This window comes from Canis lupus, chromosome 5 (assembly GCF_011100685.1).
Source record: "Canis lupus familiaris isolate Mischka breed German Shepherd chromosome 5, alternate assembly UU_Cfam_GSD_1.0, whole genome shotgun sequence".
Taxonomy (NCBI): Eukaryota; Metazoa; Chordata; class Mammalia; order Carnivora; family Canidae; genus Canis; species Canis lupus.
The window spans coordinates 3,012,120-3,036,801 of NC_049226.1; the positions used below are offsets into that span (position 1 = coordinate 3,012,120).

Sequence of the window (24,682 nt, forward strand, 5' to 3'; positions counted from 1 at the left end):
CTAGCGGCGCTGATCACCAGCGAGGTCACAGTCAAGGGCACACACCTCCCACTGGCTGCAGCTGCGAAAGAGACTTTATTGACTTCAAAAACAATGTTTTTTTGCAGGGACTTGATGCTTTGCTCACTGAAAGTGCTGCATCCTGTCTCCTCGTCTCTCAGTCTCTCAACTCTCCAGCCCTGCCTCCACCCAGCCCTGATTTGAGATTAGCCTGTTGTGGATAAAAGGCTCTAGGGAGCCTCCTCATGGATAACCAGCCCCAATGACACTGAGGGAATGAAGGGGAAGATGTCTACTCCCCTTTCTCTGCAGAAGTGCCCCATGCCCACGGGATCGCAGATGGTCTCCATTCCTGAGCCATCTGGTGACATCTTCTTCCAGGGGTCACTTGGGATTTTTTTTTTTTTCTGACATAGTTAATGTTCTGATTTTTCTCCCTTTTGGTCAGATGGGTCTAAGTTGTTCTTTTGCTTTCCCGTCAGTAGGCATTTGAGGTGCATAGCCTTAAAGTCAAGAGGCTATAATATCACCTTTCCATGACGTTTTTCTTCAATCACATTTCCTATTATGTAGTCACATCTGAAAAACTGGATTCCCTTTTTTGGGGGCCTCCAAATTAACAACAAAATATGAACAAAAATCCTGAGCCACAAGACAGAAGTCCTCTCTTGAGCGGATTCGACTGAGTGTCGTACAGGGTCTGGGCTGACTCTTCAGTAGCCTCCCCACCCAGCACTGTGTACAAATGGGGGCTGAAGGGAAGAACCTCTGGCTGTTCTGTTTTAGCAGCTGCTCAAATAGAAACATCTCTTCAGTTGTGGAGACCAGAGTTTTTGTCAGTTTTATTTGTTGTTGTTGCTTGTTGCTGCTCTTGTGTGGTTTGGTCTGTTCATCTGATTTGAGGATGCTGGATGCTAATACTGAGACCAAAATGACTTCTTCTGGAGTTTCTCAGCTCCTGGGTCCCTGAGCCACTGTCACTGCCATCTGGACACAACCATCCACAAATGCTAAGCACGTTCACACTGCTTTCTCACACATGGCTTCTGAGGAACTCTGAAGTCATGACAAGAAGATGCACCATCCTCCACTCTGATGGTGGAAAGACTTTGTCCTTTTTCTCTTCCTGCTTCAGGAGGTAAACATGGACAAAGATACAAGGGCTTCAATGGCCCTGCTACTTGCCCTCAGGAGGCACTACTGGCCCCACTATCCTCAGCACCGAAGAATGGCACACTCATTCCCCACATGGAAGCTAAAGTTGGGTGTGAATCCAGAGATCTTTACAGAGCACAAAAGATAATCTGGTCTTTGAGGGAGGATCTTGAGCTCTGCTTGGGAGTTGGAGGGAGGGGGACAGGGACAGAAGCATGCCCATGAGTGGGGGGGAGGTGTTGCTATTCCACAAATGTGCCTTCAGATTCAGCAGAAGAGAACAAGCCTCAGTATTGGTCAAGCAGTAGTGTGTTTTGAGACCCTTGTGTACACTTCTAGAACTCTGAGCTCATCCAAAAGACAGATAGAGAAGGAATGGCCTCCTCCTCCTCCTGAAAGCTGAAATGTAGCTAAGGAGTAGGTGTGTACACATAAACCTAGGTGCACACACACCGAGGTTCACACAGCCACAAAAATACCTAATACAAACTAATTAAGAATCAAATGCTAGGTCAGTATAGGAAGTGAGAACATTAGGATAATACACCTGAGACATCATACAATCAGTGCACCCCACTCTGACCTCAAGGGGAGCTTGCATTCTGGTCAAGGATGAATGGGAGTCCTCAAGACCATCCTGAGTACCTGAGTAGTCCCCTGGGAAAGATTGTTCTCTTCTCTTGGTGACAGAGTAGTCTGCGAGGAAACAGGGTGATCCAAGAGAAGGAAGTCTGCCAAAGACATGAGCCTGCAGCCAGACCTGCATATTGTCCAGCCCAGATCACTAGGGTCAAGAATAGAGGTGTGGCTCTGTAACTGGTATTTTCCCAAGAATTTTAGTGATGACCGAGTTCTGTCAGACTCCCTAGTTTCAAGGTCTGAAGATTCTGTTTCGGGAAATTTGGAATTCTGGCTTCCAAATAAGTAATGGGGGTTGAGACCAACCTTTTAAAGGAATTGGTGGATGGCATCCAAGGTGGAAACACTGCTACCCAAGTATTTGCAAATAAAGTATTCAAAGGGAGTATTCAGGATTCAGCACCAGGCTGCCCTGGATACTTAACTTGAAATTCAGCTTCAACACCGAAAGATTATTTAGTTAATTGGATAAAGTTCCCTTCTTGAACATTTGGTATCAGAATCTTGCTCATCTTGCCTAGAATGGCTGATGTCTACTTCAGACCCTAGTCCACAAGAGCATAGAAGTCTGGACTCAGGCAAGAAAGTTAAGCAGAAACTTGGGAAATAGGCAGACGTATGTTCCAATTCCTGATCTGTTACTTCTTCATCAATGACCACAGACACAAAACAGTCTCTGAGCCAGGATTCCATATGTAAAATTGGGATAATCATGTGAACCTCCTAGGCTACTCTAAGGATTAAATGAAATTGATCTTAATGTTATTTCTTTTTTTTCTTTTTTAAAAGATTTTATTTATTTATTTATTTATTTATTTATTTATTTATTTATTTATTTATTTATTCATGAGAGACACAGAGAGAGAGAGGTAGAGACACAGGCAGAGGGAGAAGCAGGCTCCCTGCAGGAAGCCTGTCATGGGACTTGATCCCCAGACCTGGGATCACACCCTGAGCCGAAGGCAGATGCTCAACCACTGAACCTACCTCCCAGGCATCCCCTTAATGTTATTTCTGACACAGAGCCTTGATCTGAGGTAAGTGAATGGATAATGATGGATGAATGGATGGATGTATGGATGAGTAGAGAGAGAGAGTGAGCAAGCACTCAATGATCCTTTCTGCTTCATATCACAAGGACCCTTCTCCCCTCTCTAAAGAGTACCTTGTATCCATCCCACGTGCTGGTCAGAAAGACATGGAGAACACAGAGAAATGCCATCTGGGAATGATCTATTTTCTGTACTCAGCATGTTCCTGGAAACCTGTTGTCCCCAAGAGAACAGGTGAAAGCCTGACACTGTCAAAAAAAAGTTGGAAAGCTTGCTGCTTAATTTTTTATTAATGATATTAAAATTTCTTTGCATAAGTCATTAATCATTAGGTCATATGAAAGGCTTATGTTTATTCAGAGAATATAATAACTCACAGCAGTAAGCATGCACGTTTCCTCCATTGGCCAGTAGAAGTGCTGTGTTGTTATATAACAGAATAGATTTGTTTTTCTTTCTTCCTATTTATTTATTTAGTCTCACTTAGAACAGTTAGTTCAATTTAACCAACATTTATTGAGTGTCTCTGACAAAGATAAATATAATATGGTCTCTGCTGTAGAAAAGCTCAGAGTGATAACAATAATGACAAAACAGTGAGAATTGTCACTATTTCTTGGGCAATCACAAGGCGCCTATCTCTTTGCAAAGCACTTCACGCACATTATCTTATTTATCTCATTTAATACTCAAACCATCCTATGAGGTAGGCACTATTATTATCCTCATTTTGTGGAAATGGAGGGTTGGATACTTTGAGTAGCTCATCCAAGTTCATGGTTATAGTTGGGTCGGGGGAGACAGACATATAAAATTTCATTTCAGTTTCTTAACTTTATACAAGCAACTATATTTCTATACATAACGTGTACAGGACCAGAACAGCAGTATTCTCTGGCCATTTTATTTTTTTTCTTCCACAACACTTCTATGGACTCTCTGATGGAGTCTCAGAGACAGTGGCTTTTCAGAAAGAGATCAGAAAAAGACATGGCCATATAGATTCCAGAGAATCTATCAAGAAAGTGAAGGGAGATCCAGGGCCACTAAGATGTGGGGCTACCACACTGCATCATAGGAAAAGAGAAGAGAGCAGGAGAGTAAATCTCAACCCCATTACTGTTGGTCCATGTTAAGAAATGTGTTTAAGGAAGCTCCTGAGTTCGATGTATACAATGGAATATTACTCAGCGATTAGAAACGACAAATACCCACTATTTGCTTTGACATAGAGAACCTGGAGGGTATTATGCTGAGTGAAATAAGTCAATCGGAAAAGGACAAACAGTATATGGTCTCATTCATTTGGGGTATATAAAAATTAGTGAAAGGGAATAAAGGGAAAGGAGAGAAAATGAGTGAAAATATCAGTGAGGGTGACAAAACATGAGAGACACCTAACTCTGGGAAATGAACAAGGGATAGTGGAAGGGGAAGTGGGTGGGGGGTTGGGGTGACTGGGTGATGGGCATTAAGGGGGACACTTCGGGATGAGCACTGGGTGTTATGCTATATGTTGGCAAATTGAACTCCAATAAAAAAAAAATTTAAAAAAAGGAAGCTCCTATCTCTGAACTGGCTGCACTCCAACTTGGAAGTTAAGTACATTCCAAACATTTCTTGTTGAATTGTATTTAAGGAACAGAGTGGGTGAGCTATAGAAGAGGATATTAAATAGCTCTTGAAATCATGAGTCTGGGGCACCTGGGTGGCACAGTTGGTTAAGTGTCTGCTTTCAGTTAAGGTCATGATCCCAGGATCCCGGGATCAAGCCCAATGTTGGGCTCCCTGCTCAGCAGAGGAATCTGCTTCTTCTTCTCCCTCTGCCTCTGCTCATGTGCTATCTTTACCTTGCCCACTCTCTCAAATAAATAAATTAAAATATTTTTTAAAAAAAAGAAATCATGTGTCTGAAAAATAATTACTCACATAGGAAATCAAAATATTCTATGTGTAAAAGAAGCTAAATATAAGGAAAAAAATAATAATTTCAGATATCTCTAGGTATAGAATATAAACTGAAAATGTTATCATTTTCAGTTCTTAAAGGTTGACTGTTATCAACTTTTAAAGAACATCGTCCAATCACAGATACATTTGTGAGGGCAAATTCCATTATGCTCATCCCTGTCCCCTCCTTTCTCTCTTTGACTGTCCCCTTCACATTTCTTTCCCTTCCCAGCAACACCATTAGTACCACCTTTTATCTCACTTTCTTGACAAAGCAACTGCTTTACAGAGTTGCTGCTGCTTAACTCTTTAATGAATACAAAGAGATGCATAATTGTTCACCGGAATGGTATATTCACCAAAAAACAGAATGCAACTGACAACCTTCTAAGAAACTCTAAAGTTGTTAGTATAAAATGAAAATGACCTTTTCCCTTCATCTCACTGCAGACCTGTATTTCTAGTCAGTGCTTCATGACGACATACTTGGGAATGCAAGGAAACACCCACAATAACATGGGACAGCTTGGTTCTGTCTTGTTTCCCAGCCCTTCTCTGCTGTATTATTCATCTTCTCTCATAGCTGTGGGCCACCTCAAGGACATGGAAGTAAGAAAATATCTTGGTCCATGAGAAGATTCATAAAAGAGATACTATGGGATGACAATATTTAGGAGATGCATCCTCTCACTTAAGCTGACACACTTACTGATATCTACAATTCCTATTTCTTTTGGCCTCAGATTTCCTGCATAAGAAAGACAAAGTGTCTCATCTGCCCCGGTTTCCACATACTGCAGCAGGAACATAAATCTTACCAGGAAAAGGCTTTACATGTTCTTTAAAGATAGAGTCACACAAACAAAATCATCACTGGAGCCCTGTTATGGGCTGAGATTATGAGAGACTGGGTGGTCATAAGCCATAGCACAGCCTCATAGTAGGTACTGCCTTAGGCCAGTTTCAAATATTAACACACATGCACACACATACACACACCACAGAGTCAGCATCTGTCTTTGTAAATGCTGGGATGGCAGCACTGCCACTTAATAAGACTAGAGCTTCTTTAACCAGGAGAATGGTTCTAGGACAGAGTGACATCGGCCAAGGGATATGTATTTCCCTAAACCAGAACTTTTTATTCTCTGTGTGACTCTTCAGTCTTAATACTCTCCTTCCCCCCACCAGACACCAGCCAATTCTGCTAGGATAACGCTAAGTCCAGACCTTCCCTGAATATCTGATACCATGACTGGTTTTCTCTGCCAGCCAGCTATGGGGAGAATAATTGAATCATGTGCTTGAACTGACCCAGAAGTAAGAGCCAAAGGCCACAATGGGTGACCACTTTCCAATCTTGTAGAAACTTATGTGAACCCAAATCAACAAACTGTGAAAATTGCCTGAGTCAGGGTTTATGGTTTCATGTAGGGGGACATATGCTTACTTCCCTGCACACTGGACTTTTATGATATTACAGCTCTGGATGATACAGGAAGGGAGTACGGTGAAGTCTAGACAACCAGCCAAAAGCATCCTCCCCCCATCTTTCTCAATATGCATGTAGTTCTTATTTTTAAAAGTGCCCTTGGTTAAGTGACATGTGATTATAACCATTCCTTTTGCTTTTGGCAAATCCATTAAATAGAATCCACATGGTTTCAAGTGGAAGAATTAGATCAAATCTTAAAACCGAATCCAGATCCTTGGTGGTCATGCAGGAATTTGGCAAGATACAAACCAACCAAAAACAAGCAGTAGCAAGAACATGACAGTAAAGACAGCAGTCCTCAGTGCACTGCCAAAAACAAATACCTTTCAACTATCTCTTGGCCCATGGAGTAATATAAAAGAATTTCTAAATTCTATTCTTATGTTCTAGCATCCTGGAATAGTCTCTACTTCTAGAACTCCTCCACTTTAATCTTGGCCTCTTCACACTTTTACTTACATAACAGAGGCACAAATCAAGTACCTAAGCCACTGTAGGAATAAGCTCAGTGAAAGGAAAAATGTTTAAAATATTTTGAGCATCACTTTTATGCCAGGCAAAGTCCTCTATGTTAGACAAAGTCTTAGGTGCTGGGAATATAAGGTAAACATGTGGACACTGTCCCTCTGGAGGTCTGATGCAGTTTTTGTTTGTGTAAAGAGTTCTTCAGCAGGAAGAAACATTTCTGGAGCCCCTGTAAAGAAGTAATTGACAAGTAGAAAGTAGAAATCTCTCTCAGGCATTTCCAGCTACAGTGATCATATTTGTGTTAGACATGTTGCTGTTCCCATTCGCGAATGCAGAGGTCATGGCTCCTTCCAAAAGAACAAGGAAAGGGGGCATGCTATTTGATGTCTAGGATCCAAGTAACACATAACGTCTAAGTCCTATTCTTTCCATTGATCTATTTTCCCATTCATTTGCCAATACCACACTGTCTTAATGACTGTAGCTTTATAATTAAGTCTTGAAGTTCAGTAGTGTCAGTCCTCCAACTTTGGTCTTTTCTTTTGGTATTGCCTCAGCTATTCTTTTACTTCTTCATATAAACTCTAGAATCCATTTGTTGGTATCTACAAAATAACTTGCTGGGAATTTGACTGGGAATGCACTAAATCTATAGATTGAGGTGGGAAAAACTAATATATTGTCAATATTGCCTTCCTATCTATGAACATGGAATGCATCCTGGTTTGTTTAAGTTCTTTGATCTTGGTCATCACATTTTGTAGCTTGTCTCATAGAGATCTTGCACATATTTTGTCAGATTTATGCCAAGGATTTCATTTGGGGGAATACTAATATAAATAGTATCCACTTGTTCTTTGCTTCTACATAGGAAAACAACCTAAGTTCTGACACCAAATGATTTCTTCACTGAAGTTCTAGAGTCAAACATGTAGATGCTTACTTCACTTGCCATTTGAAGCGTAAGAGAGAGATGGTATTGTGGGTGCCCTGCCACTCACCACCATTTAAAACACTGTATAACAATAAATACGGTAGATACAGGCAGGCCCTTATAATAATTAGGTTATAATCCTGGTATTCAGCTCCTAAATTGAAAAACTGAGTTCTAATTCATAGCAATTAATAAAAAATATTATAATGGAAGTTAGTATTTTAAAATTTATCAAGCTGCTACTATGTGCAACTTACCTAATCATGATGACAAGACAAATATTTTCTTCATTTTACACATGAGGAAACTAAGCCTCAAAGTGGTTCACTGATTTGCCTAAAGTCACACTGCTGATAAGCAACAGTGTCAGAATTTGTCCCTGGTGTCTTCTGGTTCTAAATTCCAGAGTCTTTCCACTATGACTCAGAATTTTCCAGTGATTCGGGAATAGTGGTGGGTGTTGGTCCAGCTTCCAACATCAGATGTATTCCTTTTTCTGCTCCCCTTTAACATGGAGAAACAAGAATCCTAAATCTTGGCTTTGCTAATGATTGCACATTCATACCCACTGAGTGACAGAAATGTATCTTGGAGAATTAGAATTTAATAATCCCACAAGTCAGCACATTAATGCCCAGAGACAAAAATAAAATGTATGACTGTCTAAATATGCTTAAGGTTATTCTGAATACATTTGAGAGGATTTGAAGAACTAAAGTCCTTTGCTATCAGCACTTTTGACTGAGTCTAGTGAATATCCTTCATTTCCACATTCTCATCTTCAGCTACATCCGGCTTCTCCTGTGTCTAGTTCTCTCCCATTGCCTGGCTTGCAAATTCAACAACAACAACAACAACAACAACAGCAACAACAACAAAACAAAAAACGATTCCATTAAAAAAATACCCTAATGCACATATTCCATTAAGAAAAATGAGCAAAAATAACCATGAAATATAGGCTGACATATACATTTTATTTATTTTTTAAATTTTATTTATTTATTTGAGAGAGAGAGAGAGAGCATGGGGAAGGGGGAGAAGGAAGAGAGAGAAGTAGAGATGAGGAAGGGCTCCATCCTGCGACCTAAGCTAAAGGCAAATGCTTAACCAACTGAGCCATCTAGGTATCCTTGAAATGTACATTTTAAACAAAGAAAGGCCTCCAATCTAGATACGTGTAACTAAAAAAATGAATCCCCTCCAATCTAAAGAAATGAAACCTTTTTCTTCTTAAATACTGGACATGGAAGACTCAAGCTTATTTATCTGATGAACCGAAGGGCAATACTAACTAACATTTGCTGGATGCCTTGACCATATGTCAAGAATTGTGCTAGATACTTCCACAAATATGAACTAAGTAAGTCCTGGTCACTACAGTGGGACTAGTTATTACCTGTTTCCTATACCAGTAAGGAAAACTGGGTGCTCCAGTGACATGCTCAGGGTAATATAGCTGGCAAATGGTGAATTGACATCTGACTCAAAGTCTAAAGTCAAGTCTGTTTCCTTCTCTCAAGACATCAGCAGGTTAATTAGATCACCTATTGGCAGAAGAAAAGATTCCAGAGGCTGGCGAAGATGAGAACACAGGACACTTTGTTCTCAAATATTAACAGCTAAATAGTTTTATTACAGGCTGCCAACCAATCCTTACTTCCTGTCCTATAAGTTGGAGAGAGAGGGGATAGAGAAGCCACCTCAATATAAAAAGGTTTCAGAGAGAAAGGAGCGATGCCTAGGATCCCAGGACCAATTATTCATCTTTGATCAATATCCCCAATTTTTTTGTGCCACAGGGCCTTGTAGTCTTAAGTTAATATGAAATAAGAAATGCCCTCAGGTGTGCTAAAGAAGGTAAAAGCTCTTTTACTGCAAAATGTCTCCCAAAAGGGTCCACTTCTTGGTACATGTAACTCTCATTAGTCCTTCCTGTGAGTTGAATCTTTGGAGGTGCCCAGTCGGCCTCTGGTCTGTTAGACTATTTCATCTCACCCCTGAGCTCCGTATTGGCTGACTCATGGAAGTAATCCAGAAGTAGCAGTAGTGATGTACAGTCCTTCAGAAATATCCTTCTTCCCACTCCACCTCCATTCTAATCATCCATTTTTTCAGACTGGTAAATTGAGGCACAGAAATAATAAGGAATCCCTAACATTTGAATTATTATATATATATATAATATATATATATATATATACATATATATATAATTACATTCATGTGATTGCTTTAAGTGATCCTCATGAAAAAAAAACTGTTAGGTAAATATGGCAGATATTTTTGTCATTTACAGATGAGAAAACTAATCACGTGATTCACTTGGTCACACATGCAGCATGAGGGCATGACCGACTTGCACTGCTCATGCTTCTCCCCCAACTTCAGCCACTGATATGTGCTGTGCTCCCCCAAACCCCAGGCTGATGTGTGCCTCTGCTCTCCCCATGCCCACCTTGACACATGCCTCTGCTCCCCACACTCCTGTGGCTGATGTGTGCTGTGCTCCCTTTGGTTCAGGCCCCCTTTGGGACTCCCTGCCCCCAAGGTCGCCAGCTCTATCTGGCCCCTCAGTTCTATTTCCTCTGACAGCCTCGAGTAAGGCTTCTTTGCTCTACATCCCCTCGTCTCAGGTCCTTCTCACTTCAGTCCACCTGGATTCAGAGATGACAAATAGAGGAATATAGACAGGAATCTGTGATTAAAACTTATGAGGGACCTTCCCAGAGTCATGCACAGACTGAGAATTTGACAAACATTAATGAACAAAACAAAGACCCTGCTTTCAAGGAGTTTTTATGCAAGCAGGGAGAAACAGACAGCAAACAAAATAAATCAGTAAAATTGCATAAAATAGTAGAAGGCGATGATAGCTATAAAAAAAGGAAAAACTAGGGCAGGGTAAGAAAAAGGGAGATGGGGTGGGGGTGGGAAGCAGGGTAGGGGGTGGGGGCAGACTACTCTGTCATCGGTGGGGGTGGGCCTGCGGGAGAAGGGGAGGTGTGAGTGAAGTCCTGAAGGAGCAGGAGGCAGGAACCAGGAACGGGGGGGGGGGGGGGCGGGGGGAGTGTCAGTGGGAAGTGTCCCAGGTTGAGGCACTAGCTAGAGGAGGGAGCAAGGAGACCAGGATTGCTACTGTACCCTCTGAATGCCCTTGGTCAAAATAACCACCAGGTACAGGGCAAGTCTTGAAAAATGGGGCTCAAGAGAGTAACGTTTAAGAGAACAAAAAACAAGTCAGAAAAGTGAAGAACAGAAAATTGAGGTTCTGCGTAGGTCGAGTGCTGCTAAGGAGGAGCCCCCTCATTCTGTACCAGAAGGGGAGATGCCAAATGGGGACGGCGATGAGCAGAGAACACAGAAAAGATACACACACTTGGCTTCCTTTCAGGGTCCACCTTGCCTAGTCAGATGGGTGTGAACTGGACTAGGCTAAAGGGTATTCAGATAGCTGGCAAAATATCATTGCTGCGTGTGTCAGTGAGGATGGTTCTGGAAGAGAACAGCACTTGAACGGTAGGCTACGTAAAGAACCTCCATCCTCACCACCTCAGCCAGGCATCATCCAATCCAATGAGCACCAGAACCGAATAAAAAAGGCAGAAGAAGGGCCGAATTCTCTCTCTTCTTGAATAGGATGTCCCTCTTCTCCTGCTCTCAGACATTAGAGCTCTTGGTTCTAAGGCCTTCAGATTTGGTCTCAAATATATACCACCGGCTTTCCTGGGTCTCCGGCTAGTGGATAGCAGATCATGGCATACTTCAGCCTCTGTAATATCATGACCCAATTCGTAGACTATCGCATCTCACACATCCCTGCATGTCCTATCGGTTCTGTTTCCTTGGAGAACGCTCACTAATACTGTGAGCTTCCTTTGGAGTCAATATCCTATGCTGGGAAACTGCCTGAAATTAGTCTCAACACAGGAAATTGTGCCAGGGTTGCCAGGGATGACTAAAACCATGGTGGCATCAAGCATGGCCAGAGTAGAAGCAAGTGCTGATTGAACCCTGACCACAAGGCAGCCCTATGCTGAACACTACACACATGCACTCACTCATTCCTTTAAGAAGACCTATGGGGCAAGTCCTAATATCATCCCCTCCTTTCACAGTTAAGAAAAGCAAGCCTCAGAGAAGTGAGGGGACCCAAGGAGGAGCTGGATTTCAAATCTTTTGATTCATTTGTTGACAGGATGAGCACTGGGTGTTATTCTACATGTTGGCAGATTGAACACTTTTTGTATATATTTTATTGGAATTCAATTTGCCAACATATACTATAACACCCAGGGCTCATCCCATCAAGTGCCCCCCTCAGTGCCCGTCACCCGGTCACCCCGAGTGCCACGTGGTCCTCAGGACAATAACAATTGCCAAATCACGTAACTAACTCTCTTCTCCTCACAGGGAGAAATCTTCACTCCATATTAAACACTGAGCCAGCGAAGGCATCTTGGAAGCATAGTTGGCCAAGGAATGCATGAGACAGTAAACGAGGTCAAGAGAGGTAGATGGATCGAAATCACCCTTTACACTCAGGGAAAACAAATTCACATTGCCTCCAGTCATGCACATTTGAACAGGATGCCTCAGAATCCCTAATGCAGGACGAGAATTCAGAGGGACCTGGAATCCAAGAAGAGCAACACATGCCAGAGGCGAGCTCCACTTCTTCACTGACACCATCATTCACGCAGGTAGAAAATCACTTCCCCTAGCCCCATGCATGTGCACACATGCACATTATGATATTCTGTTTGCAGATCTGCCTATTTACATAGTTAATTCGGGATCTGTTTGCAAGCACAAATTAGTTTGGTACAATTACTTTGTGCACGGACATAGAGTTATCCGCTTGAGCAGTTTAACAGCATGCAAATGGCTGCATCGTAGCATATGGCTGCCTATATATAATCACAATATTACCTGAACATATTAGTTACATAACAGTTACATTATAATTAGGGCTGCTTTTAAGCTATTCAAAAGAAAAAAATATTTTAATTAAATCAGCAAGGTGTTTTAAGTGGAGAGAAGTGAGAGACAGCGCTTATGATTCCCAGCATTCCGTCAACTGAAATGTGACGTGTGCGCCAGCACCTCTCTGGCTTCCATGTGGGGAGGAGCTTTTCTGGTAAAGCACTGAATATCATCTTCCTGTGACCTCACACCCAAAGAAGCCAAACTGGTCACAGGCTCGCCTGCGGGTCAACTTCAATCACAGAGTCACAGGCCACTGTCAGAGCTGGGAAAGACTCCACTGTTTCTGGTCCACATGACCATCATCCAGAAGAGCCAACTGAGGCCTGTGCAGGCAGGGGAGCAGACTCAGAATCACACAGTTTAGTGGAAGAAAAGGAAACCAGAACCCAGATTTCCTGCATTATGATGCTCCCTCTAGAATACCGTCCACATCACGACATGGCTATCATGCTTTGGAAGGGTGACAGAAATACCCCATTCACCCCATTTCTCCCAAATTAGGAATCCACACATATTAGACACTCAGACAATGAAGCGGCCTCACACATGTTGATTGATAAGTGATCAAAATAAGGGGTTAAAGAACTTATGACAAGTCATTCAAGCAAATATGTGGTAATATTCAAATTTTGTTGCATCATATCTAGTACTTGTGCTTTTAAAAGAATGTTGCCCTCAAATGAGAGAAATTAATTTAAGTGTATTAGAATGGAAGGAGCCAAGCTTTGTCATTTGAGTTCCAAACATATCATTCACCTAGTGACATTTGGCAGGTTACTGAAACTTCCCATGATTTCTCTATGATACTGAATTACACACTTAAATGCCTCCTCTTCTTTTCATTATGAAAAGGAACGTTTCATCCAATAGGCACTGCATTACCATGAGCTTCAAATTACAAAAGGCAGTGACATAGTCTTAAGGTTGATATTCCCATCTCATCGCTGGGTGATATGGGTCAGAATATTCCTTACACCCAATTTCCCCCATGCTGCCAAGTACAATATTGTCACCATCCTCTCTTAGGGAGAAAATGTGAACTTGGAGCCTAGGGGAGGAAAGCCACAGGATGCTGTTATTATCAGCAGGCCAATTGAGAAGAACAAATAGCATCTCAGCATAATCAACATCTTATCCCGAATCGTTTCTGTCCTTCCTCCCTAGTACACCATTTAACACCCCATGCAGAGGAGACTAAACATCGGTGGTTGCGTAAGACAAGAAGCAGACCACAGTGAACAGGATAAGAGATCACTGGTGTCCATCAGGAACAAATGACCATGTAATAACTCTGTAATTACATGGTAACTAGAACTGATTGAGCCTGTAAATTATATCCTTGTCACCTCCGGGTAATGATGCAGCTCTATCTCCCATCTACAGAAAGCAGCAGCACATGGCCCACAGTCACTGAGAGATAAGGAAATTCTTGGCTGATAAAGCAGATCTGCTGCTGCTGATAGGTGATCGAGAGACACGCTAAAATCTGGGAGTTAATGATTTTCCAGTTGAGGCATCACTGCCTCACCATCCATAGCAAGACATCTATTACCCAGCCAGTGTTCTCCACCCTTAATCGGAGGGATCAATTAAAGTCCCCAGAATCAGAGATGAAAGGAACAGGCTCCCCAACACACACACATACACACATACATGCAACTGCTCCACATGTGCATGGGTACACGTACACACCAACGGCTAATCTACACTCCCACAGCCACTTGATCTGCAGACCTATGAAACATCACTGTTGTAGCATTTCACCAAATATTTTAATACTAGGAAGAATATTGTCTCTTTTTTATGCAACATTCTCTCTGGGACCATTATGCAGAGGCATTAAGAAATTTCGTGTGGTAGATTATTCAGCAAATATTGTTTGACAGCCAACTGTGCACATAGCATTCTGCTAGGTGTAAAAGAGGAAACAAAGAAGCATAATACTCAATTCTCTCCCTCAAGGATCTGAGTCCACTTACACAAATAATATAAATACATAAGAAGTTAAATTATAATGCCATGAGGCAGTATGTAATTAACTGCCAAATGACTGCCACAGACCACAAGAGCTACAGAAGTACAGAAAAGAGGGAACTCACTTTGGGATGGTGTAAGCATAAATATGGCTTCTTACAGATTCAAACACAGACCTAAAAAAGCTGAAATATCAAGTTCATTGAGGTCTGTTAGAAAGAGACATTTCAAATTTCTCTCTGTCCATAGTGCTCTCTTTTCTCCAAAAGCAAATTAACACAAAAGTAACAACAAAAATAGATATTTTTCATTAATGAAAAACAGAAACGTTGGGAGGAAAAACATCGGAAATATGAGCATAAACAAGTTTCACTGTATATAGCCAAGGTGCTAGGAGATTAATTTATGCTAATAAGTTCAATATCCCTTTAGCATGTGGGTGTTTATACCTTAGGTATGCATGTTGATACTCTGTCCACAGAACCAGGAATGTATTCTGATCAATGCAGGGACTTAGCAACTAGACTAGGACCTGCAGAATTATAATCATCCAGTTAAGAATGTACAAAAGCCTTAATCAAGGCCCCTATCCATGTGCAATAAACAAGGGACACATCCATGGGGATCAATGTACTTCTCTGAGATCCTGAAGAGAGATAAAGAGCCTATGAATCTCTCCTGGTTCTTCTGCCCCTAAACTCTCAACTTTCTGTTATTTATAATTAGGTGTTAAGAGAACACCAACATGATGAGAGTTATTATACAGCTATTGCTGAGGGCTAATCGAAATGGCCTCTTGAGTTTTATCTAGATTTAACGTAAACCCATTTGCCATAGTCCCATCACCCACTTGAGCAAGCTTTTCACTGGCTGACCTTCCAGCCACAGATCTCCAGCGATATGTACCCTGCAAATGTTCTTCGCTGAGGTGTGAGGTACACAAACCCACTTGGTACAGTTCTTAAAGTTTGTGACCTTAAAGTTCAGGACCCTCCACAGATCTTGGAGATGCAAAACTGAGACCCATAGTGCCTACTGGTAGCAATCTCGGGATGAGAATAAGGGCATCAGATAGACGGTCAGCATTTATCCATGGAAGAAATATAAAAATATACCATGTAGCCTCCAAAACCAGAGGGAGTTAGCACTTCTCCAGACCCTTAAGAATTTGAAACATCTCCATTATACTTTTCTCATTCTGGAATAAATTAGCGCTATCCCAAAGAAAACATCCTCTACAATCACCAGAATTCTAGCAAGGTTAAAATGAGTCATACATTTCGATAATGCTTCACTGGGGGTGGGGGAGAAGGCCAAGTAAACTATGCCCTTTGTAATGTTACTTATCTCTGGGTCATCATCTCCTTGCTGAAAAATAAAAGGATTAAATGAGATGATCCTTAAGGTCCTTCCTAGATTGAATAGTCTATGACCTAGAAAGGCTGTAATGATCAGTTCTTCAAAAGCTAATGAAGAATAATCACATCTTCAATCTCAGGATGTAGATAAAGAAAAAGAGACTCATGTTTTAACCAACCATTAAGTCTATAAAACAATTCTATAATCTTGGCTCCTAACCTATCTCTGACTCATAAAACAATTTCTCTCCAAGAACAAAGTAAAACCCTATACTGGGACAAATCATGGTTGATCCACAGAGGCCTTTGTTTTATTGCACATTTAGGAACTGTACTCACAACATGATGACGGGACCTATCTTCACATGCTGGATCCCCATGACACATTTCTACAAGAAAGTAACAGCTCAGGGGAACATCAAACTGATTGTCAGTCAGTGGGTCTTCATTTGGCTTCAGAAGACAGTTCTTCTGTTAGTCAGAACTCAATGGCAATGACAAAATGGGACTTCTCTGTACACCTGCAATTCCCATTTTATTTACAGTGGCCACAGGATCAATATCTTCTCCCCTGGAAATAAAGCTTTCTACTTTGCATTGGAATTTATCTTCAATAGCTGCTGGAAATCATTATCACACAATAATGTTCTATTCACTACTCATGTAATCTCTTCAGCTAGGCAGATTGCCAGGCATTTGACTGCCTGACACCAAGTCCATTTGGTGCACGACAAAAATAAAACCTTGCATTGCCTGGAAATAACATGAGACACACTCATCATCTAGCTAGGGATGACTGGGCTACTTTCTTTTTCTGAGGAGATGTCAGAATTCATGTAAATCATCCAGTGCTTTTGCGTACAGTCACGAGCACACTCTCATTATATGCGTATAGTGGGCATGAAGAAAAAGCTTGTGAATGGACCAAAGTTATTATGAATCCCAGAGGTGAAGTTATGAAGTCTAGAAAACTGGGCCTTGCTTATCTTTAGTTGGATTCATTTATCCAAACGTCATTTCTGTTAAATTCAAAAACATTTACTGAGATCCTACCAAGTGCAAAGTACTGTTCTTGGTACCTGAAGCACACTGAGGAATACAGCATTATTCCCTGGAGATGTCTGACTTAGAAAGTTGGGCAGAAAGATGTGCCCATAATTAGGCAACATCTGATGAGACATGTGAATAGGATGTTGGTGGGCTATCAAGAAGGGAGACTGTATCCCAGTTATAAACTCAGAAGAGCCTTTTTAGAGGACTTGCTATTTTAATCAAATGTCTTAAGGCAGAGTAACTAAAAACAAAGGAAAAGATGGTTTAGAGGACATTCTCCTGTGGGAGCACCACAAGTCAGTTCAGAGGTGAATGGGTGTTGGCATGGGGACTGATGAGTATGATATCTATGGAAAGACCTGAGTCACTAGAGCTTATAGGCAGAGATGGCCTCTACGTCTTCAATCACCAGGGCATGTTTCCTTTTGGATATGCTGAGACTGAGGTCCCTCCTGGACACTGACTTGGATGTATGCAACATGTAGAAGGAAATAATTTGATTACATTCAAATAAGGGATCAAAATCAAATGGCAATAAGGTAGCCCCTACATCAACGACAGTGAAAATCCAGGAAATAGAGGAGGTTTTCCATGGAGAAGACTAATAGCTTTGGGTGGTTGACAAAACCGGTGTTACAGGGGCAAGCATGGGAGGGGGGGGGAGAACACAGGACACAAAGCCGGAGCAGCCAAAGCAGCACAAGGAAAACCAGTTGAGGCAGCACTGCAGAAGCCAGAAGCCAGAAGCCAGAAGCCAGAGGGGCAGGGCTTCAGGAAGGGGAGAGCCAGGCGGCAGCAATTTGAATGCAGCAATAAAAGAAACATACTTGAATGCACTTTGGATTTGTGCAGAGTTTGGAGTCTTTGGTCAGGGCAGTTTTTTTAATAGATACAGCAGTACAGAATACAGATTCCAGTTGATTAAGGAATGAATAGAAATGAGGGAGTAAATTACTATTCAAAAATGTCAATTAAGAATGAAAAAAGGGACAGAGAAGGAGCGAGAGAGGGAGCAGAGGGCTTGGGCATGTTATGTTTTGTAGGAAAAGCTAGTAGAGAAGGGAGGATTTAGACTCCCACCCACAAGAGATTATGTAACAGAGTCTGACTCTGAGTGAAATATTATTTTCATCATCCAAGAAAAATACAAGTATGAATCTTTTACAAACTTTTATTTAACCCCATCTCCATCCTGGACCTCTCTCCTGAGCCCTAGGCTCATATAGGCAATTGCCTACTTTGTATCTCCACTTGAAAGCCTAATGGACATCTCAAATCTTAATGATCAAAACAGAACTCCAGATTCTCTGCCTATAACCCTCAAACTTGCTTTCTGGCCAGTCTTCTGGCTCATGGCTCCAGGTCCTCCAACCAAAAGCCTTGGAGTCCCTGACCACTAGCTTTCACACCCAGCATCCAATCCCCTAGCCAATCCTGATGCCTCTACCAAACAAACTCAAACTCTTTCATAAACTCAGAAAATGACTATTTCACTTCATCTTCACTTTTATATGATGGTCAAAGCTACCATCACCTCTCATCTGCCACATGGTAACATTCTCTCTGCTGTTCTTCTTACATCTACTGGACCCTTACATCTATTCTCCTCATGTTCCCAGAGTTACTCATTGAAAATGATCAGAGTATGGGAGATCCCTGAGTGGCTCAGGGGTTTAGCACCTGCTTTTGGCCCAGGGCGTGATCCTGGAGTCCTAGGATCAAGTCCCAGAATCAAGTCCGGCATAGGGCTCCCTGTATGGAGCCTGCTTCTCCCTCTGCCTGTGTCTCTGCCTCTCTGTCTCTGTGTATCTCATGAATAAATAAGCAAAATCTTTTAAAAAAAGAAAATGATCAGAGTTACCCATTGAAAATAAAAGTCAAAACAAGTCGGTCCTTGGCTCAATGTTCATTAATGACTTACCTTCACATAAAGAGCAAAAGTTAAAGACTTTTAATGGTTTACAGACCCTTCCCTTATTGTGTTAGATTGAGTTGCTATGCACAGTTCTTTACTCTTTTCCTCTCCCACCATGGGCAGGGTGGATCCTCCCACCTCTCAACTTTGGGCTTGGCCATATTACTTGCTTTGGTGTCTGGGATGCTAGTAGACAGGATGTGAGCAGGCTTGAGGCTTGCAAAGTGCATGGGTGATTAGGCTTTCCTCTTGCCCTCTGCTGTTCTGCCTGGAGAACAGATATGGAGATAGGGGACCAGTTCTGATTTTTCAGCCTGGGTCTTAGATGAACATGTGTAGAAGAGGCCTGAGCCTAATTTACAATCTACAGCCAACACAGCCAAACCACAAATTCAAAAGTGCAAAAAAAATATGCTATTGTTGTACACCCCTGAGTCATATCTGTAGCACTTCCATGGCAATAGCTGACTAATTCAATTATCTAGCCTCCTACAACCTCAGTTTTCATCTCTTTCTCTTTCCCTACCCCCCTCCTTCTGCCCAAGTCATTTTTGCCTTGTATTTTTCTGATCCCAAACATAAACTCCTACCTCAGGGCCTTTGTACATGTTGCTCTTGTTCCCTACTCCACAATATCCCAATGGTTTCATTTTGTACTTCCTTCAGGCTCTCCTCAAATACCTTAATGAAAAGATTTTCCATGACTACTACCTTCAGCCTTCCTATCCCTTGCCATGGTTTATATTTCTCCACAGCACTTCATGACATATTATTATTTATTTATTTATTTATTTATTTATTTATTTATTTATTTATTTATTTATTTATTTATTTATTAGCCTATAGGCCAAAGCTTCTAATTTACTTTCGTACATATAATCTGCTTAGCAATTAAACACACATAAATTAGGTTCCCCTGCTGATTTTCAATTCTCCCTGTCCTTCAGAGCAATTTTTTTTCCGACTGTTGTGTGTGCACCAGGAAACAATAAGTGAGATGATTTTGGTAGATAAATGGACAGATTTTATAAAAATAAAATATATTTAATTTTATTCGAGAATGAGCAGATAGGCTGGAGGCTTTAAAAGTAATTCGTGAAAGGAGGAGGTAAAGATAAGCATTGGGAATCAAGGCAAGTAGTGTGCTTAGGTGCAAACGATCCCAGTCACCTCCAGAGCCCTTGAGAGCTGCTCTGAATTTCAACAGAGTTGCTCTGTGACTGATGTTTACAATAATGACCCGAGTAACAAAATAAGATAAATGATATTCTCTGTGCTTTGCTCAATAAGACAGAACAATAATATATTTTAGAAAAAGAACTCTATCAAAAAGGATTGTAATGTTTTAAGTTCAATTTAAAGGATGATAGCTCAGTTATATGACAAATTCATTCATGTGGAACACTGCTGGTACCTCATAAATAAGACTTTCCTATATAAACATAAGGATTTATAATGAATTTGCTGATTATTCTTTCCCCATGAATAATAGGCAGAATTGATTTTATACCCACTCCTCTTCTCTGACCCACCTCCCCCCACCCTTATATGATTTTCTTCTTCTTCTCTTAAAAAGGCCGCTTGTAACAAATAGTGGTAGCTCTAAGTTAACATATACTCCATTTCACATCATCTCAGCACTAAGGGCCCATATGATTATTTTTATGCCTGATGGACTACACAGACTGAATCTGTTAAGTGATAATTATTGGATTAAACAGAACTTCTAGTTTCCAGATTGGCATGAGAGTGAAGTCATTACTCCCATCACGCAAGAAAAATGCTGAGCAAACTGAAAATCAAAAACTCTTCTTGGATCCAGCAGAGAACTGAGGCCACAAAGCAAACCACTGCCCTCCAAAACCGAAGAGATAGACAGGTGAATCTGATACATACAGACAGTCATACCTTATGGGAGGGGAAGCCCACAGCAAGCAGCTCTGTGGGAACCGTACTGGGATAGGAACAGCTGAGCAAACTGAAAATCAAAAACTCTTCTTGGATCCAGCAGAGAACTGAGGCCACAAAGCAAACCACTGCCCTCCAAAACCGAAGAGATAGACAGGTGAATCTGATACATACAGACAGTCATACCTTATGGGAGGGGAAGCCCACAGCAAGCAGCTCTGTGGGAACCGTACTGGGATAGGAACAGGAGCCATCAGAGGTACAGGGTGGACACTTCTGAGAGGTACACACTCCAGGGATTCCAGTCTTCCACATGCCCACACACACACTTGTAAATATCCCCTCCAGGAGTCCTACCAGATTCCCTTAGTGATGATCAGAGGAAAATCCCCTTTTACTTCCAGGAGGGAAGAAGGAAAGCAGGCTTTTTGAAATACACTCAGAGCATTCTGTTCTTCTGATCTCAAGAGAAATTATTTTCACAGAGTCTAAACAACCTGGGGAATAAGAAATACTCAACTGCAGTCCTGCAACAGCCTTTCGACCTCACTTAAGGGGGAAAAGCAAAGTAAAACTGAGGTGCAATGGTATAGCTCCCAGTCCAGGAACACAGGCTTGCTGAAACATGGAGATTTAATCATAGGACTACAGAATGCTTCTCCTCCTCCCATGAGTTACCTTCATATTGAAAGGGTTTTTTATAGTAGTAACAGGGGAATACAACTGAAAGAATTATCCATCTCAGATGTTATTTAAGAAGTCTCTAGGGAAACCCAAAGACAACCAGGTGGGAAAAAAAAAAGAAGAGCAGAAGTTGTAGCCTCTGACACCTACAGCTACAGCAAACAATAAACACTGTTTAACCCCTAGCTAGATAAATATAAAACCTTACACAAAAATACCAATTTACCTCAGTACCTTTTACGCTGTACATCCTGCATGGATTTCAACAAAAAAATTACAGCACATACAAAAAGACATAAAACACAGGTTGAAGAAATGGCAAACATCAGAACCAGACTCAGACACGGCAGAGACATTGGAATTATCAGACTGGGAATTTCAGACAGCCAATATTCTGAGGGCTCTGAAGATAAAAGTGGACAATACACAAGAGCAGAGGGGCAATGTAAGCAGAGAGATAGACTCTCTAAGAAAGAATAAAAAAGCAATTCTAGAGACCAAACCCACCACAACAGAAAGGAAGAATGTCATTGATGGGCTCATCAGTAGGCTGGATATGGTTAAGGAAAAATAAGTGAGTTGGAAGAAATGTCAACAGAAATTTCCAAAACTGAAATGGAAAAAGAGAACAAACAACCCCACAGGAACACAACATCTAAGAACTGTGAATGCCTATAAAAGGTGCAGCATATGCATAATGTGCATACCAGAGGGAGGAGAAAGAGAAAAAAATATGATAAATATTTGAACATAGAAATATTTGAATATATGACAGAGATTTTCCCAAATTAATGAAAGACACCAAACTACAGATCCAGAAGTTCAGAGGATATCAAGATGCGAGCCCAGAAAAGATTAAAAAAAAAAAAAAAAAAAAAACTATACCTCAGCACATCATATTGAAACCACACAAAATCAAAGACAAAATCTGAAAAGAAGCTGGTAGGGGTAGGTGTGTGGCAGCACCATATACATAGAAGAGGGAGAGTAAGAATCACATCTGACTTCTGGAAAATTGAGAGCTTCTTTGTGCCCTAGGAGCTGCACTCTGTGGCTCCATGGACATCACCATGCCACAAAATGAATATATTGAGTTACACTGAAAGTGCTATGGATTAACATGAAGAAAAGAGAAAGAAGAGAGGTCAAGAGGCTCATGACCATTCAAAGAAGGCCAAAGAGATAATTGGTCTGAAAGCTAAGCTCTACCATAAACACCACCATACTGAGAAAATACAAATGAAAAAGACTCTCAGACGTGTGAAGAGAGAAACACCAAGCAAAAGAATGACAGAAAGACTCCACAGGGGGCAGTACCTGCATATCTACTGGACAGAAAGGCACAGTCCCGAGCTAATGTACTTTCCAATGAGATTAAATCAAAACAAAAAGAGAAAGCAGGAAAATGGGAAGTCCCTTTACCTGAAGTTCATGCCCAGGGAGAAACAGAAGTATTAAAGGTTATTCAAACATGAAAGAGAAAGAAGAGCACATGGGAGAGGGTGGTTTCCTAAATTGAAAGCCACCTTTTGCCTACCAATACTTGGTGTAGAAAAGGATCCCTCATCCCCATTATATACAATGTCAGGTGTTATTACCAAATATACTGTCCTTGTGGTGGATATGAGTGAGGTGGGCCTTGTGACACAAGGAGGCAAAGTTATTTGGGGAAAATATGGCCAGGTTACCAACAATCCTGAAAATGATGGAGGCCTCGATGCAGTCCTGCTGGTTTGACAGCAGTTTCAGATAAAGAACTTATAGTTACTGAACACTACACACCAGTCAGGAAAACCAGCATTAACTGGGGTGGTTCAGAATTCTACTAAATAGCCTGACGTATCAGCAGTCATCAAGAGAACTATTTATTCTATTGCAAAAAAAACAAAAACAAAAAGCAAAAAAACGAGACATTAAAATAGCCCCTTAAGAAAAAAAAAAAAAATCACAGCTGACTTCAGGAAACATGCCATCAAGAAGAGAGCAGGTTAAAAAATGTCAAGGGTTAAAGAATCACTAACCTAGAATACTGTATACAGCAAAATTATCCTTCTGAGTGAAAAAGAAATAAAAACTTCCTCAAAAACTGAGGGAATTGGTTTTCAGTAGACCTGTCTTGAAAAAATTTCAAAAAGTTCTTCAGAGAGAAGGGCAATGATGTAGGTCAGAGACTTGGAGCCACGTAAAGTGTTAATTGTTTTGTTTTTCCCCATTCTTACTTATTTAAGACATCTCTGTCAATCAGAGCCTCTGATCAGCATAAGGCAAGCAGCACTAACCCACTGAGTCGATGTAGTTATATCCTGAAGCAAAGAAACTTCACATTTCAGCCTCACCAAGGGAAAATGGGAGAGCCATCAGGATTTTGAAATGGTGGTGATAACTGGCAGGCCTAAAGGGGGTCAACAGTATGGACAATCTGGGATCTCCGTATTTTTTCCAAGGCTTTGGACTAAATTGAGAGAATTCTCAGGATGAGTTTATTTTCCAAGCTTTATTTGCATTTTCTACAAATAAATCAGGAATCTGGAGTGTGGACAGTCTAAGGAATCTGGACATCCAAGTCTTTATGACCAGGAACGGAGAGTCAGAATGAACATGAGTATGGGAAATGGTTTTGTCATTGCTAACTGAACATCATCAATTGATTTGTTTTTTTGTTTTTTATTTTTTTTCCCCTGATCTGCTTGGCCCAAACCAATCACATAATCCTCAGGACCATTTATTTCTTGAGAAATGAAGAGACACAATTCTCTTTTCTTATATCCCCTCCTCCAAACCGAAATCCAAGCTAAAACTGAACAAAATGAAACCACAGCAAAAATATTTGCCCTGTTCTCAACACCAATTGCTGCTGGTAATATCTGTGAATTGCCAGCACTGGAAGCTAGTTGTACTCACCAACACACCCTAGGATTTTCTGCAGCACATTTACAACCGTATGAAAGCAGATGGCAAAAGCACTGTAGATAAAAGACTGGCCGTAGAAGAGGGGGAAAAAAAGCCTGTAATGAAAATACTAAAAAGAATGGCTGAACACTATATTCTAGGCACTTCCTTAACCTAAAGAAGAGCTTCTGCAACATGATCCGGCGATGACCCAACAGT

At 41.2% G+C, this 24,682-nt stretch overlaps 1 protein-coding gene and 1 pseudogene across 6 annotated transcripts in view; one reads left to right on the forward strand and one right to left on the reverse strand.

Moving 5' to 3' along the window:
* The window catches only part of NTM (neurotrimin), a 934,064-nt gene that overhangs the window by 256,645 nt on the left and 652,737 nt on the right, over nucleotides 1-24,682 (reverse strand). The gene's annotated exons all lie outside the window — the stretch shown is intronic.
* LOC111095771 lies at nucleotides 22,645-23,311 on the forward strand (annotated as a pseudogene).